The sequence below is a fragment of the Anopheles ziemanni genome, assembly GCF_943734765.1.
Source record: "Anopheles ziemanni chromosome X unlocalized genomic scaffold, idAnoZiCoDA_A2_x.2 X_unloc_68, whole genome shotgun sequence".
Lineage (NCBI taxonomy): Eukaryota > Metazoa > Arthropoda > Insecta > Diptera > Culicidae > Anopheles > Anopheles ziemanni.
Genome location: NW_026689837.1, coordinates 6,733 through 25,000, shown reverse-complemented (window position 1 = coordinate 25,000; position 18,268 = coordinate 6,733). Strand labels below are relative to the sequence as shown.

Below are 18,268 nucleotides of genomic sequence, written 5' to 3'. Positions count from 1 at the left end.
ATATGCGTTCAACTTATCAATGTTCATGTGTCCTGCAGTTCACATTATGACGCGCAGTTAGCTGCGGTCTTCATCGATCCATGAGCCGAGTGATCCACTGCCGAGGGTGACTAACTTGCGTAAGCCGCCGCTGTGCGCGTATACCCGTTCCCCGTAGGGAGGAGCAAGCCGCCGCTTAGAGACGAAGCATAAAGTGTCCTCATTCCACATAGGGCAAGCTGGATGAATCCATTTTACCCAGGACGGCCGAAGCGGCGTGGACCAGGGGAGAACTGAACCTTATACTTCACACCACAGTAAGTCTACGTGTCCTCTTCCACATAGGGCAAGCTAGAACTAACTATCTTACCCAGGACTGCCGAAGCAGCGTGGACCAGGGGAGGAACACACTTTTCATGGAAACGTAAGGCATCCATGACTGCCATAACGTAAGCCGCCGCTGTGCGCGTATACCCGTTCCCCGTAGGGAGGAGCAAGCCGCCGCTTAGAGACGAAGCATAAAGTGTCCTCATTCCACATAGGGCAAGCTGGATGAATCCATTTTACCCAGGACGGCCGAAGCGGCGTGGACCAGGGGAGAACTGAACCTTATACTTCACACCACAGTAAGTCTACGTGTCCTCTTCCACATAGGGCAAGCTAGAACTAACTATCTTACCCAGGACTGCCGAAGCAGCGTGGACCAGGGGAGGAACACACTTTTCATAGAAACGTAAGGCATCCATGACTGCCATAGTGCGTAAGCCGCCGCTGTGCGCGTAAACCCGTTCCCCGTAGGGAGGAGTCAAGCCGCCGCTTAGAGACGAAGTATTAAGTGTCCTCTTCCACATAGGGCAAGCTAGAATGAACTATCTTACCCAGGACCGCCGAAGCAGCGTGGACCAGGGGAGAACTGAACTTTATACTTCACACCACAGTATTGAGTAATGTGCCCTCTTCCACATAGGGCAAGCTAGAATGAACTATCTTACCCAGGACCGCCGAAGCGGCGTGGACCAGTGGAGGACTACACAATTAAGAGGTTTGATATCGACTTGTGTGTTTCAATAGGGTACCGATGGTATGTTTTGAACCGATTTGATTTAGCCATTCTGAAGTCATCACTTGGTTGAAGCGCTGAACTAGGGAGGGGCATCGTTTACATTACTTGTATATATATTGGTTTTCGCATGCTCTACTAGGTTAATGTCATAGGGTTGGCTATCGAGCATGCCCAAGTGATGACTTGATTGTGTGCTTGCTTGAATTCTTCACATTTCATACCATCGGTGAGTTGTCGAATCATTCCTCGATCATAACCTTCGTTCTTGGTTCATGTATGCTCTCTTCCACATAGGGCAAGCTAGAATTAACTATCTTACCCAGGACCGCCGAAGCAGCGTGGACCAGGGGAGAACTATACTTTGTCTTGTATGCCCTCTTCCACATAGGGCAAGCTAGAATTAACTATCTTACCCAGGACTGCAAAGCAGCGTGGACCAGTGGAGGACTATACTTTGTTCATTACACCACAGTATTAAGTATGGTGTCCTCTTCCACATAAGGCAAGCTAGAACTAACTATCTTACCCAGGACCGCCGAAGCAGTGTGGACCAGGGGAGGACTATACTTTATACTTCACACACTAGCCATATTGAAGTCATCACTTGGTTGAAGCACTGAACTAGGGCGAGTCTATCGTTTACTTTGCATTGGGATAATACGCTGCATGCTCTCTTAGGTTAATGTCATGTGGTTGGCTATAGAGCATGCCCAAGTGATGACTTTGTTTAAAGCTCAACAGGTAGAGTATTATGTCCTCTTCCACATAGGGCAAGCTAGAATTAACTATCTTACCCAGGACCGCCGGAGCAGCGTGGACCAGGGGAGAACTATACTTTGTCTTGTATGCCCTCTTCCACATAGGGCAAGCTAGAATTAACTATCTTACCCAGGACTGCAAAGCAGCGTGGACCAGTGGAGGACTATACTTTGTTCATTACACCACAGTATTAAGTATGGTGTCCTCTTCCACATAGGGCAAGCTAGAACTAACTATCTTACCCAGGACCGCCGAAGCAGTGTGGACCAGGGGAGGACTATACTTTATACTTCACACACTAGCCATACTGAAGTCATCACTTGGTTGAAGCGCTGAACTACGGCGGGGTAATCGTTTACAGGTTATAATCATATAGCTGCATGCTCATTAGTAGATAATGGAATATTGTATGGCAATATGAGCATGCCCAAGTGATGACTTTGTTTCAAGCTCAACAGGTAGGGTATTGAGTCCTCTTCCACATAGGGCAAGCTAGAATGAACTATCTTACCCAGGACCGCCGGAGCAGCGTGGACCAGTGGAGGACTCTATACTTTATACTTCACACCACAGTATTGAGTACGACTTGCATAAAGCCCCTAATGAGAACCACGAGGGCTCTCTCAATGTAGAACCACGAGGGCTCTAGTACCGATTCTCTCGGTACGGCTTGGTCCGTGTTCCTTTATGCTTGTACTCTAAGTATTAAGTATTGTGTCCTCTTCCACATAGGGCAAGCTAGAACTAACTATCTTACCCAGGACCGCCGAAGCAGTGTGGACCAGGGGAGGACTATACTTTATACTTCACACACTAGCCATACTGAAGTCATCACTTGGTGGGGGTGAACTACGGCGGTATCTATCGTTTTGGTTCGGTCTATATAGGGTCGCTTGCATGCTCATTCGAATATAATGTAATTGTGTATGGCAATATGAGCATGCCCAAGTGATGACTTTGTTTCAAGCTCAACAGGTAGGGTATTGAGTCCTCTTCCACATAGGGCAAGCTAGAATGAACTATCTTACCCAGGACCGCCGGAGCAGCGTGGACCAGTGGAGGACTCTATACTTTATACTTCACACCACAGTATTGAGTACTTCTTGCATAAAGCCCCTAATGAGAACCACGAGGGCTCTCTCAATGTAGAACCACAAGGGCTCTAGTACCGATTCTCTCGGTACGGCTTGGTCCGTGTTCCTTTATGCTTGTACTCTTAGAAAGTCTCAACCCGGAGGTCTTGACTTTGATTGTCATAGTTGGACTACGACGGGGTATCCGACTCATCGAATACCCCAGAAGCACACCATCTTTCGGGTAGGCGGTACGCGTACCTCCGGACGCGGAAGTCTCAACCCGGAGGTCTTGACTTTGTATTGTCATAGTTGGACTACGACGGGGTATCCGACTCATCGAATACCCCAGAAGCACACCATCTTTCGGGTAGGCGGTACGCGTACCTCCGGACGCGTAAGTCTCAACCCGGAGGTCTTGACTTTGTATTGTCATAGTTGGACTACGACGGGGTATCCGACTCATCGAATACCCCAGAAGCACACCATCTTTCGGGTAGGCGGTACGCGTACCTCCGGACGCGGAAGTCTCAACCCGGAGGTCTTGACTTTGTATTGTCATAGTTGGACTACGACGGGGTATCCGACTCATCGAATACCCCAGAAGCACACCATCTTTCGGGTAGGCGGTACGCGTACCTCCGGACGCGGAAGTCTCAACCCGGAGGTCTTGACTTTGATTGTCATAGTTGGACTACGACGGGGCATCCGACCATTGCTGATCGAACACCCCTGATTCACCATCTTTCGGGTAGGCGGTACGCGTACCTCCGGACGCGGAAGTCTCAACCCGGAGGTCTTGACTTGGATTGTCATAGTTGGACTACGACGGGGCATCCGACCATTGCTGATCGAACACCCCTGATTCACCATCTTTCGGATAGGAGGTGCGCCCACCTCCGACGCGGAAGTCTCAACCCGGAGGTTCGGACTTAGAGTTTTTCCCATTCAAAAGTTTTTCTCTTAGCCATACTGAAGTCATCACTTGGTGAACGATTGAACTAGGGCGGGTTAATCGTTTATAGGTATCATGTGGTTTGCATGCTCTCTTAGGTTAAGGTCATGTGGTTGGCTATCGAGCATGCCCAAGTGATGACTTTGTTTCACGCTTGCTTGATTTCTTCATGATTCCCTGTTATATAGTGTAATCATTCGAGAACAGGGAATCTTTGGTTTTGCTCAACAGGTATTGGATGTCAACTTGGTATCTAGATCGCATTAAGTCTCAACCCTTAGGTTCGGACTTGTATAGTGACATCTTGTTACGGTCTTGAGTCTCAACCCGCAGGTTCGGACTACTTAGTGTTTGATCGAATATAATATGGCAACTTGTGCCTTAGTCTCAACCCGCAGGTTCGGACTTCTGTTTATTTGGCCAATGTATGTATAAGGCAACTTGTGCCTAAGTCTCAACCCGCAGGTTCGGACTTGTTAGTGTTACGTCAACTTTCATATGGCAACTTGTGCCTAAGTCTCAACCCGCAGGTTCGGACTTGTGTATTTGTTCGAAGTCATGTATAAGGCAACTTGTGCCTAAGTCTCAACCCGCAGGTTCGGACTTGTGTATTTGTTCGAAGTTATATATAAGGCAACTTGTGCCTAAGTCTCAACCCGCAGGTTCGGACTTCATAGTGTTTCGTCAATGTTCATATGGCAACTTGTGCCTAAGTCTCAACCCGCAGGTTCGGACTTCTATAGTGTTTCGTCAACTTTCATATGGCAACTTGTGCCGAAGTCTCAACCCGCAGGTTCGGACTTCTATAGTGTTTCGTCAATTATCATATGGCAACTTGTGCCGAAGTCTCAACCCGCAGGTTCGGACTTCTGGAAGGATCACTTGGCCACTAATGATCCTTCCGCAGGTTCACCTACGGAAACCTTGTTACGACTTTTACTTCCTCTAAATCATCAAGTTCGGTCAACTTCGATAAAGCAGACGCGGTTCACGAGGATCCAGCGAACGATCATCTCCAAAGACCTCACTAAATAATCCATCGGTAGTAGCGACGGGCGGTGTGTACAAAGGGCAGGGACGTATTCAACGCTGGCTGATGACCAGCACTTACTAGAAGTTCCGAGTTCATATGGACCATTGCAATCCATAATCCCTACTAAGTGAGTATTTGAGTGATTTCCCGTTCCTCTCGGAATAGGAGACACGCTGCTACCCACATTGTAGCACGCGTGTAGCCCAGAACATCTAAGGGCATCACGGACCTGTTATCGCTCGATCTCATTTTGCTAAACACAAATTGTCCTGCTAAGCAGCGTACCGTAAGTGCACTTGCGCACACGAACAGCGAAGGTGTCAGGTCATACTCCACCGAAAGGTCCTAACCCGTTCCAATCGGCATCGACGCATTAACGCTGACTGCGTTCTAGTTAGCATATGTGAGTCACGTTCGTTATCGGAATTAACCAGACAAATCAATCCACGAACTAAGAACGGCCATGCACCACTACCCTTAAATTTGAGAAAGAGCTATTAATCTGTCTCACCTCCATAAGTTCGGACCTGGTAAGTTTTCCCGTGTTGAGTCAAATTGAACCGCAAGCTCCATTTCATTGTGGTGCCCTTCCGTCAATTCCTTTAAGTTTCAACTTTGCAACCATACTTCCCCCGGAACCTGACTTTGGTTTCCCGGAAGCTACTGAGAGCACCTGGTTGTAGCGTCTCCCAATTGCTAGTTGGCATCGTTTACGGTTAGAACTAGGGCGGTATCTAATCGCCTTCGATCCTCTAACTTTCGTTCTTGATTAAAGAAAGCATCCTTGACAAATGCCTTCGCTTTAGTTAGTCTTACGACGGTCTACGAATTTCACCTCTCGCGCCGTAATACTAGTGTCCCCAACTACTTCTGTTAATCATTACCTCCGGTCTGAGTACAAACCAATGAAAGATTAGACCAAGGTCGTATTCCATTATTCCATGCAAGATTATTCTAGGGCGTTTGGGCACCCTGCTTTAAGCACTCTAATTTGTTCAAGGTAAACGTGAGCGGTCGAGCTCTATGTTACACTTGCACCCGTTGAAGGGCACACCATGACACAGACTTGGTGCCCTACCACACCATTGAGTCGCAACCAGATTCCGACTTGGCCCACCGACCACGGGTTGACCGGGTCGGCGGAGCCGGACTGTGTTGGACAAGTATCAACTTCGAACGTTTTAACCGCAACAATTTTAATATACGCTAGTGGAGCTGGAATTACCGCGGCTGCTGGCACCAGACTTGCCCTCCACTTGATCCTCGTAGAAGGATTTATGCTCTACTCATTCCAATTATGAAACATCATTAAAGAGTTTCATATTGTTATTTCTCGTCACTACCTCCCCGTCCCGGGATTGGGTAATTTACGCGCCTGCTGCCTTCCTTGGATGTGGTAGCCATTTCTCAGGCTCCCTCTCCGGAATCGAACCCTGATTCCCCGTTACCCGTTGCAACCATGGTAGTCCTCTATACTACCATCCATAGTTGATAGGGCAGATATTTGCGAGATCTGTCGTCGGTGCGAGACCATACGATCAGCATCATTATCCAGACTTCAACTCAATGACACGGAGAACCCGCGATTGGTTTGACTAATAAGTGCACCAGTTCCCGCGAGGGTCCTGGCATGTTGCATGTATTAGCTCTAGATTTTCCACAGTTATCCAAGTAACTAGGTTGATGATCTCGTAAATTATAGCTGTTATACTGAGCCTTATGCGGTTTCACATTAAATCTGTTTGTACTTAGACATGCATGGCTTAACCTTTGAGACGAGCGTATATTACTGGTAGGATCAACCAGAATTCCGACTTTGCGTTCGAATGTTCATTGTCCCATTGCACCCGGAGGAGCAAACACCACGTTCTATATGTTGTCAAGTCCGGTAGCACACGGGAGGCGAGCCCCCGTGCGAACCTCATTGCCCTCGTATCACACACACCCGATGCACCGGACAGGCACTTGAGCGGCATTCGACTCCGCTAAGCGCTCGTGCGCCCGATTGTGCATGCGCTGACGGGGCCTTCATACCCCTACCACAGCGACCTTATGCCAAACTTCCATGAATACTTAGGTGAGCTGACAAGGGCCTTCATTTCCCTACCATCAACTAAAGGACACGCTAGGCGCGTCCGATCATTGCAACTGCGGGGCTTTCATACCCCAATCACCACAGTACGCAATTCACCAGAGTTTAATCACAACCCCCCCGGACATGGCACACAATTAACTTGCAACAAAACTTAGTGTGTGCCGGGCACATCGGTTCCACAAAATCATTCCCGATGTACCCCAATTGGGGTTGTGAACGCATCCATGGTCCTCTGACACACCCAACCAAGCGTGGATACTACATACCTCAAACACCCAGTACACTAACAGACAAATCAACATATGGTTGCTTTCCCCCAGACATTTGCCAATCACTTGGCACCCGGACGGGAACTCGCTCCTGATTGCGCCAATGCCACCCATTTGCCAAGAGCGAGTTCTGTATGTAGATTTCATTTGGAAAGACAACCGTGTACTGGATATTCTATCCGACGATTACAGATGACGAGTACGAGACTCGACTACACTCACGGATAATACATTTTGGGTCGAGATTGCTTTCGGGGTTTTCGATTGGTCTTGCGCTTGTAAACGTATAACTTTGACTTGTGGTAACCTCGGTATGTTAGTCGATCACGTGGTTGTGAACTGGTAAGGGTGGGCAATCTGTTCACTTGCACTCTGGGTAGGAATAGGTGAGCGCTATAGGTTAAGATCATTGTATGGTTCCATCGTGATGACTTTCGCTAGATAGTAGGATGTTTGGATAGTTATAACGTTTCTGGCCATTTGTTCATAGTGTTCGGTTCATTGAGGAATTCGATTGGTCTTTGCTTCACACACGTGGTCGATCACTTGGATGTGAACTAGGGTGAGAATAAGGTGTTCACTAGTGCTCTTAGGTTTTGGATCAGTACTGAGCACTTGATTGGTTTCGCATAATATGTATCCATAGTGATGACTCTTTCCAGCTTAAGATTTCGTTACCAGTTTCGAATCCTCCCCACGTTCGCTTTTACTTGGTTAGGTTTTCGAGTGTAGATTTGAAAGCAATCTCATGTATGTATCCCATCTGATATAAGCCACTGACAGTTCATGTCACCTCGTTCAACTCTCGCTGGGTCACAGAAGTATGTTACTGCGCCCATTATCCCTACTCGGATAGGTTCGGTTCGTTCGTTTTATACTACGGTGAGTAAACTCAATTTGTGCATCGCATAGCCATGGAAAGCAAGCTTTCGCGGGCCTCTTCGACTGTTTTGATACGAGCTGTGCCCGTGATGCTTGTCATCCCAGGATACTAGACCCCTTTGGACGACCGCATGACCATCAGAAAGTAAATTCCACGTTCGATTTGGGGTGTGAACCCCGAACATAAAGTCTTTGTGTAGAACCACGAGGGCTCTATAGTACCGATTCTCTCGGTACGCTTGGTCCGTGTTCCTTTATGTTCGTACTCTTGTGAATAAGATTCACGTTCGTTTTGGGATATTTGCTACTGTCACCGTTTGAGTACTATGGGGCTTGAACCCCTAACATAAAGTCTTTGTGTAGAACCGCGAGGGTTCTATAGTACCGATTCTCTCGGTACGCTTGGTCCGTGTTCCTTTATGTTCGTACTCTTGTGTGTATAATATTCATGTTCGGTTTGGGATATTTGCTACTTTCACCAGGGTCCCGTTCTTCATACAAGTCTGCCTTGCTAATGTGGTAACTTTATAGTGTAGTTCTGACATCCCAATTTTGGGACTTAGCCGATTTTTCGTATATTTCCATATGACCCATAGGGTCCCTTTCTTCATACAAGCTTGCCTAGGGCGATCGGTCAAAACTTGTCTTACTATTCGATTGGTCTTCGCACTTTCACCCTAGGCAGTTCGCCTAGGTCTGTCTTCTTGAGGAGGCCAAAACCCGAAATAAGGAGGTTCGGCCGACCCTGAAACCTCCCCTGTCTGAACTACACTAACCCGATTTTTCAGGGTCCTCAGCGCCATACAACTTTGCCTAGGTCACTTGTACTCTTGACTTAGGCCATCCGACTTGGTCCGTGTTTCTTCCTAGGGTTCACCTAGGTACTTTGCCTTGCTTGATGTGGTAACTTTTTAGTGTAGTTCAGACATCCTAATTTTGGGACTTAGCCGATTTTTCATGTATTTCCATATGACCCATAGGGTCCCTTTCTTCATACAAGCTTGCCTAGGGCGATCGGTCAAAACTTGTCTTACTATTCGATTGGTCTTCGCACTTTCACCCTAGGCAGTTCGCCTAGGTCTGTCTTCTTGAGGAGGCCAAAACCCGAAATAAGGAGGTTCGGCCGACCCTGAAACCTCCCCTGTCTGAACTACACTAACCCGATTTTTCAGGGTCCTCAGCGCCATACAACTTTGCCTAGGTCACTTGTACTCTTGACTTAGGCCATCCGACTTGGTCCGTGTTTCTTCCTAGGGTTCACCTAGGTACTTTGCCTTGCTTGATGTGGTAACTTTTTAGTGTAGTTCAGACATTATAATTTTGGGACTTAGCCGATTTTTCATGTATTTCCATATGACCCATAGGGTCCCTTTCTTCATACAAGCTTGCCTAGGGCGATCGGTCAAAACTTGTCTTACTATTCGATTGGTCTTCGCACTTTCACCCTAGGCAGTTCGCCTAGGTCTGTCTTCTTGAGGAGGCCAAAACCCGAAATAAGGAGGTCCAGCCGACCCTGAAACCTCCCCTGTCTTAACTACACTAACCCGATTTTTCATGGTCCTTAGCGCCATACAACTTTGCCTAGGTCACTTGTACTCTTGACTTAGGCCATCTGACTTGGTCCGTGTTTCTTCCTAGGGTTCACCTAGGTACTTTGCCTTGCTTGATGTGGTAACTTTTTAGTGTAGTTCAGACATCCCAATTTCGGGACTTAGCCGATTTTTCGTATATTTCCATATGACCCATAGGGTCCCTTTCTTCATACAAGCTTGCCTAGGGCGATCGGTCAAAACTTGTCTTACTATTCGATTGGTCTTCGCACTTTCACCCTAGGCACTTTGCCTAGGTCTGTCTTCTTGAGGAGGCCAAAACCCGAAATAAGGAGGTTCAGCCGACCCAGAAACCTCCCCTGTCTGAACTACACTAACCCGATTTTTCAGGGTCCTCAGCGCCATACAACTTTGCCTAGGTCACTTGTACTCTTGACTTAGGCCATCTGACTTGGTCCGTGTTTCTTCCTAGGGTTCACCTAGGTACTTTGCCTTGCTTGATGTGGTAACTTTTTAGTGTAGTTCAGACATCCCAATTTTGGGACTTAGCCGATTTTTCATGTATTTCCATATGACCCATAGGGTCCCTTTCTTCATACAAGCTTGCCTAGGGCGATCGGTCAAAACTTGTCTTACTATTCGATTGGTCTTCGCACTTTCACCCTAGGCAGTTTGCCTAGGTGTAGCTTCTTGAGGAGGTCAAAACCCAAAATAAGGAGGTTCAGCCGACCCAAAAACCTCCCCTGTCTAAACTACACTAACCAGATTTTTCAGGGTCCTCACCGTCATACAACTTTGCCTAGGTCACTTGTTCTCTTGACTTAGGCCATCTGACTTGGTCCGTGTTTCTTGCTAGGGTTCACCTAGGTACTTTGCCTTGCTTGATGTGGTAACTTTTTAGTGTAGTTCAGACATCCCAATTTTGGGACTTAGCCGATTTTTCATGTATTTCCATATGACCCATAGGGTCCCTTTCTTCATACAAGCTTGCCTAGGGCGATCGGTCAAAACTTGTCTTACTATTCGATTGGTCTTCGCACTTTCACCCTAGGCAGTTTGCCTAGGTGTAGCTTCTTGAGGAGGTCAAAACCCAAAATAAGGAGGTTCAGCCGACCCAAAAACCTCCCCTGTCTAAACTACACTAACCAGATTTTTCAGGGTCCTCACCGTCATACAACTTTGCCTAGGTCACTTGCACTCTTGACTTAGGCCATCTGACTTGGTCCGTGTTTCTTGCTAGGGTTCACCTAGGTAGTTTGCCTTGCTTGATGTGGTAACTTTTTAGTGTAGTTCTGACATCCCAATTTTGGGACTTAGCCGATTTTTCGTAAAATACCATATGACCCATCAGGGTCCTTTGCTTCATATAAGTTTGCCTTGCTTGGTGTGGTAACATTTGAGTGTAGTTCTGACATCCCCATTTTGGGACTTAGCCGATTTTTCGTAAAATACCATATGACCCATCAGGGTCCTTTGCTTCATATAAGTTTGCCTTGCTTGGTGTGGTAACATTTGAGTGTAGTTCTGACATCCCCATTTTGGGACTTAGCCGATTTTTCGTAAAATACCATATGACCCATCAGGGTCCTTTGCTTCATATAAGTTTGCCTTGCTTGGTGTGGTAACATTTGAGTGTAGTTCTGACATCCCCATTTTGGGACTTAGCCGATTTTTCGTAAAATACCATATGACCCATCAGGGTCCTTTGCTTCATATAAGTTTGCCTTGCTTGGTGTGGTAACATTTGAGTGTAGTTCTGACATCCCCATTTTGGGACTTAGCCGATTTTTCGTAAAATACCATATGACCCATCAGGGTCCTTTGCTTCATATAAGTTTGCCTTGCTTGGTGTGGTAACATTTGAGTGTAGTTCTGACATCCCCATTTTGGGACTTAGCCGATTTTTCGTAAAATACCATATGACCCATCAGGGTCCTTTGCTTCATATAAGTTTGCCTTGCTTGGTGTGGTAACATTTGAGTGTAGTTCTGACATCCCCATTTTGGGACTTAGCCGATTTTTCGTAAAATACCATATGACCCATCAGGGTCCTTTGCTTCATATAAGTTTGCCTTGCTTGGTGTGGTAACATTTGAGTGTAGTTCTGACATCCCCATTTTGGGACTTAGCCGATTTTTCGTAAAATACCATATGACCCATCAGGGTCCTTTGCTTCATATAAGTTTGCCTTGCTTGGTGTGGTAACATTTGAGTGTAGTTCTGACATCCCCATTTTGGGACTTAGCCGATTTTTCGTAAAATACCATATGACCCATCAGGGTCCTTTGCTTCATATAAGTTTGCCTTGCTTGGTGTGGTAACATTTGAGTGTAGTTCTGACATCCCCATTTTGGGACTTAGCCGATTTTTCGTAAAATACCATATGACCCATCAGGGTCCTTTGCTTCATATAAGTTTGCCTTGCTTGGTGTGGTAACATTTGAGTGTAGTTCTGACATCCCCATTTTGGGACTTAGCCGATTTTTCGTAAAATACCATATGACCCATCAGGGTCCTTTGCTTCATATAAGTTTGCCTTGCTTGGTGTGGTAACATTTGAGTGTAGTTCTGACATCCCCATTTTGGGACTTAGCCGATTTTTCGTAAAATACCATATGACCCATCAGGGTCCTTTGCTTCATATAAGTTTGCCTTGCTTGGTGTGGTAACATTTGAGTGTAGTTCTGACATCCCCATTTTGGGACTTAGCCGATTTTTCGTAAAATACCATATGACCCATCAGGGTCCTTTGCTTCATATAAGTTTGCCTTGCTTGGTATGGTAACATTTGAGTGTAGTTCTGACATCATCATTTTGGGACTTAGCCGATTTTTCGTAAAATACCATATGACCCATATGGGTCCTTTGCTTCATATAAGTTTGCCTTGCTTGGTGTGGTAACTTTTTAGTGTAGTTCTGACATCCCCATTTTGGGACTTAGCCGATTTTTCGTAAAATACCATATGACCCATCAGGGTCCTTGCCTTCATATAAGTTTGCCTTGCTTGGTGTGGTAACATTTGAGTGTAGTTCTGACATCCCCATTTTGGGACTTAGCCGATTTTTCGATCAATACCATATGACCCATCAGGGTCCTTTGCTTCATATAAGTTTGCCTTGCTTGGTGTGGTAACATTTGAGTGTAGTTCTGACATCATCATTTTGGGACTTAGCCGATTTTTCGTAAATTACCATATGACCCATCAGGGTCCTTGCCTTCATATAAGTTTGCCTTGCTTGGTGTGGTAACACATGAGTGTAGTTCTGACATCCCCATTTTGGGACTTAGCCGATTTTTCGTAAAATACCATATGACCCATCAGGGTCCTTTCCTTCATATAAGTTTGCCTTGCTTGATGTGGTAACATTTGAGTGTAGTTCAGACATCCCCATTTTGGGACTTAGCCGATTTTTCGATCCATACCATATGACCCATCAGGGTCCTTGCCTTCATATAAGTTTGCCTTGCTTGGTGTGGTAACATTTTAGTGTAGTTCTGACATCATCATTTTGGGACTTAGCCGATTTTTCGTAAAATACCATATGACCCATATGGGTCCTTTGCTTCATATAAGTTTGCCTTGCTTGGTGTGGTAACTTTTTAGTGTAGTTCTGACATCCCCATTTTGGGACTTAGCCGATTTTTCGATCCATCCTATATGACCCATCAGGGTCCTTTTTCTTCATATAAGTTTCCCAAGACTTAGTGCTTTTTACCTTTGGACACCAATATCACCCTTACGGGTTTCTTTGATCTTCTCACTTTGTATTGACCAAATGTAGGTCTTGCCATGCCAAACATATAATTGTTCTACACCAAGTCTCTATCTCGTACCGCCAGCTCGGTACATTCGATCAACCTGCCCTTAAGGCACCCGGGACTTAGCCATTTTTTCACATTTTTCATGATTTTGAGGCAACTTTTCTCGACTTTGTCACCTTATATCACCAAGATCCTTTCCCTTTAGCGCTTCACTCTGTTCGTATGATATTTAGCGCTGACTATCACCTTTCTATCGCTGACCTCAACTTCTTATTCGGTGCCATAGAGCCAGAGATATTTGGTGTATGCTGTTATAAGGGAAGTTTGTCACTTTTTCAAAGGCCCACTTTGGGACGCCCATATCTCACCTTCACGTATCTTCGATCTTCTTGTCGTCTATGGACGAAACTTAGGTCTTGTCTTGGCCAACTTATAAATGTTCTACGGCCAAGCCGTATCTCTTACCGCCAGCCCGGTATTTTTGGACATAGTCGGATTTTCGCCTCTCGTGGTAACAATTTCTGACTTTGACTCACAATAACACCCGAACGGTCACATGCTAGCGCTTTGCTTGGTAGGAATTATAGTTAGCGCTACCTTTTCTCTTTCTATCGATACCTTGTTCGTTCCATTCCATGCAATACAGCCGAAGTTATGATGTTTCCCGTTTTCCATATCATGTGGAGCTTATGCTCTGGGAAAACCATCTAACACCTGTACCACCCTTTTGGGTACCACCGATCTCGACACTATGTTCGGGTCAAATATAGGTTATAACATGCCCAACTTATAATTATTCTACACCAAGTCTCTATCTCTTACCGCCTGCTCGGTATTTTACTCGTAAGTCCAATTTTCACAACTTGTACTTTTTGGCCCAATGTACTCGAGTTTCAATTTTGGTAACATTTTTCGACTTTGACACTTAATAACTTCCAAATCATGCTAGTTAGCGCTTTGCTTTCTTCTAGTCGTATCTAGCGCTGGGTGTTACCTTTCCAAAACATATCCTAGCTTAACAATCCATGCCATACAGCCGGAGCTATACGGTGCACAAGTCAAATCCATTTTAGCCATGTTTCATTTTTGCCAATTTTTGACCACTCGTATCACCCTTCCAGAGTGGTCCGATCTTCTCGCTGTCTATGGACGACTTTTAGGTCTCGTAGAGGCAAACTTATAAGTATTCTACGTCAACCCGCTATCTCTTACCGCCTGCTCGGTATTCTTGGTCTTGTGTGATTTTTGGAAATTTTGGTATTATTTTTCCACTTTGTCGCTTAATAACTCAGTTTTGCTCAACACTTAGCGCTTCGGTTGTTTGGGATTATAGTTAGCGCTCGGTTCGACCTTTCCAACACTGATCTTAGCTTGTCGATCCGTTCCATACAGCCTGAGTTATTCGCGATACCGTGTTTCAACCCATTTCTCAAGTCTCGTTTTGGTCCAACTTTGAACCAGCCATATCACCCTGATGGCTACCTCCGATCTTCTCGCTCTATATTGGCCAAAGTTAGGTCTTGTGGTAACGTACTTATGATTGTTCTACGCCGTGTTCGTAGCTCTTATCGTTCGCCCGCTATTTTCGATCATAAGGTGAATTTTCGCCTCTAAACCACCATTTTTCACCTTTGCCCTCTAATATGACCGACTTGCTCAACACCTAGCGCTTCGCTTGGTAGGACACATAGCTAGCGCTCGTCAAGACCTTTCCAACGCATATCCAAGCTTTCCGATCCGAGCCATACAGCCTGAGCTATAGGCGATACCGTTTTTCCCATTTTCTTGGTCACATGCACTTTAGGGTACCCCTTTTTGCCTTTGACCCTTAATACCTCCTCCGGGTCACTAGTAGGCGCTTAGCTTGGTAGGATACATAGCTAGAGCAGGCCTTCACCTTTCCAAAACTGCCTCAAGTGTATCGATCCGACATCTAGAACCAAAGTTATGGTCATTCCCATCATGCTCTACTTTCATGGTCAACCTCCACCAAGCACACCTAGGTTGGACCAACTTTCACCAACTCATCTCGAACCCCAAATTTGCTTCGACCTACTAGGTTTCCCTAGTAAAGTGGTCAAAACATCCATTACAACACGACTGGTCTTTCTGGTGGTCGACCTAGGCGACTTTGTTCGACGACCACCACCCCATGGAACTAAAAGACGTCCCTTGATACGGACCACCGATACATTTTCCGGCCTGTCTAAACTACACTCATCGAAATTTTTTTGGGTCCCCACCGTCATACAAGTTTCCCTAGGTCAAGTTTTTCTTCCGGATCGGCCGCGGACCTCACTTTTCATTATCTAGGGAGGCCATAGGGCCCCAAAAGGGGTTTTTTAAAATTTTCGACACTTTCGACTTTGGTCGGATTTTTTCCGATTTTGGTCCGACCTAGGGACTTGGTGGTCCAAGGAGCCTCGGGACCAAACTTTTTTCTCAGGGGTCCCTACCTCCATACAACTTTGCCTAGGTAAATTTTTTGTTCCAAATCGACCGCGGATTTCACTTTTCAATATCTGGGGCTCGTGTAGAGTCCGAATATGAGGTTTTCTCATTTTTCGACATTTTCGACTTTTTTCGACTTTTTTCGGGATTTTCGACCTAGGGGTCCGCCGAACAAATTTTGGGTCAAAAATTTTTATTGAGCTAGTCGAAAGTACGCAAAAAGATAAGACTTTTTGCCGAAGACACCATGCCCCGGAACCGACTCCTTCCCCTTCAAAATAGGGGACAAACGTGATTTTTGAAACTTTTCCTTAGGGAGCCCAAGACTTAGAAAATTTTCAAATTCTCGATTTTTCGATTGCGAGCTAGCGCTTTGCGGTCTTCGGCAATGTTGTAGATCTCGACGAGATAAAACTTTTTGGTCAAGGGACATTTTGCCCTCCGACCCCTCCTTCCCCCCGCAAATCGCCCCACAAAGTGCAATTTTTGCATTTTCACCTCTTTGCATGCACTGTTCGGCCCAAATGGCCACTTTCTATGGGTCTGAGCGCTTTGCGGTCTTCGGCAAACTTTTAGAGCGTACCAAGCCCTAATTATAATTACTCTACACCACCTTCGTACCTCTTCATCCCTGGCCGCTATTCGCGTACCAAGGTAATTTTTGTTCATTTTGTCAACATTTTTCATCTTTGACTGCTTATATCGGATTTGCCATGAACCGATAGCGCTTCGCTGTGTTCTAACGTAAGTTAGTACTACTCAATACCTTTCCAAATCATGTCTTAGATTGTCATTTGCTTGCTTACAGCCGGAGCTATGAGTGATACCGTAAAAAGTACCGAAACTTGGAAAAATCCTTGGATCGACCATATCCCCCCTTTGGGGGCCAGATATCGAAAAAAGTTCTGATTCAAAAAGTTGCGCCTTAACGTGTTCTAGTTATGCCTAGAACATTTCACTTCGCTAGCTGGCCTGCAACTTAGCCGTAATTGGGATTTTAGGGTGTTCATGGAGGGCCCATTTCCTGCGACTTGGTATCTTTTGGGCCCTATGTTTCTCTAATATCTCCACGAGTTTTCCAGGTAGCCTTCTCATACTTTCAGGGTGCCTAGAACACCTCAAGACCTTTCCAACGCTATGCCGTTTGCCTCGCTCGGACATCTACAGCCGAAGTTATTCGAGGTACACGGTACCTTACCCTGTTTTCTCAGTACTTGGTCGAAAATTTCGATCAGCCATATGACCGACTTGGACAACCCTGAGCGGGTTGGCCCCATATAACTAAACTTTTGTCTCTTGTAGGCAAACTTATAAATGTTCTACGTCAACTCGCTATCTCGTACCGCCTTGACGGTATACTTGGTCCAAGGGCCATTTCCAGCGACTTGGTCGCTATTTCGCACTAAGTTTCGCTAATACCTTCGTCCGTGGACATGGTGATTTTTTGTTCGTATTTTTCCTTGATAGTCCCACTCAAGACTATTCCATACCAGAGCCAAGCGTCCCGCTAAGTGCCATACAGCCTGAGCAGTAATTCATGAAAGGTACCTCTACCAGTTTTTGCCATACTTGGGTACAAACTTTGTATCGCCCATATCTCCACTTTGGAGGCCAGCCAGCACCTTTGCCCCATATACTTTTTTCTTGGTCATACCATGCACTAAATATAATTGTTCTACGCCAACTTGCTATCTCTTCTCTAACTTGCCGTTATTCTTGGTCCAAGTCCCATTTCATTCGTTTTCGGACCCATTTTGCTATATGTTTCACTAATAGCTTCGGCCATGGACAAGCTGATATTCTGTTTGTATTTTTGCTTGATAGTCCCACTCAAGACCATTCCAAAACACACCGCAACTTGTCGCTCGGTGGCAAACTGACCGAGTTATAATTCATGAAAGATACCTCAACTTGGTACACCATGTGGTCGGCCCAAACCATATACCGACCAAACGACCGACTTGGAGCACCCTGACCGGGTTGCCCCCATATAATGAAAGTTGCGTCTCTACACGCCCAACTTATGAATATTCTACGCCAAGTCGCTATCTCTTACCGGTAAGCCGGTATTCACCTTCCAAGGGTGATTTTGGTCAAGTGCCATTTCCTGCGACTTGGTCCCCGAATTGGACCATCATCACCTAATATCTCCGTGGTCTTTCAACCCAGCCTCATAAAACTTTCAGGGTAGATAGGTCTCCCCAAGACCTTTCCAACGGTGAGCCGTTTGCCTCGCTCGGCCATCTACAGCCGAAGTTATTAATGGTACTTGGTACCTTACCCTGTTTTTTCCATACTTGTTCGTACTTGGGTACAAACTTTGGATCGCCCATATCTCCACTTTGGAGGCCAGCTAGCACCTTGGCCCCATATACTTTTTTGTTGGTCATGCCATG

General features: G+C 45.9%; 1 non-coding gene across 1 annotated transcript in view; it reads right to left on the bottom strand.

Moving 5' to 3' along the window:
• Positions 1–109, bottom strand: part of LOC131292494 (5.8S ribosomal RNA) — a 155-nt gene extending 46 nt beyond the window's left edge. The window contains exon 1 of the ribosomal RNA XR_009190128.1: positions 1–109. This exon is cut by the window's left edge and continues 46 nt beyond it. This is a non-coding gene — a ribosomal RNA (5.8S ribosomal RNA).
• Between the last annotated feature and the right edge of the window lie 18,159 nt (positions 110–18,268).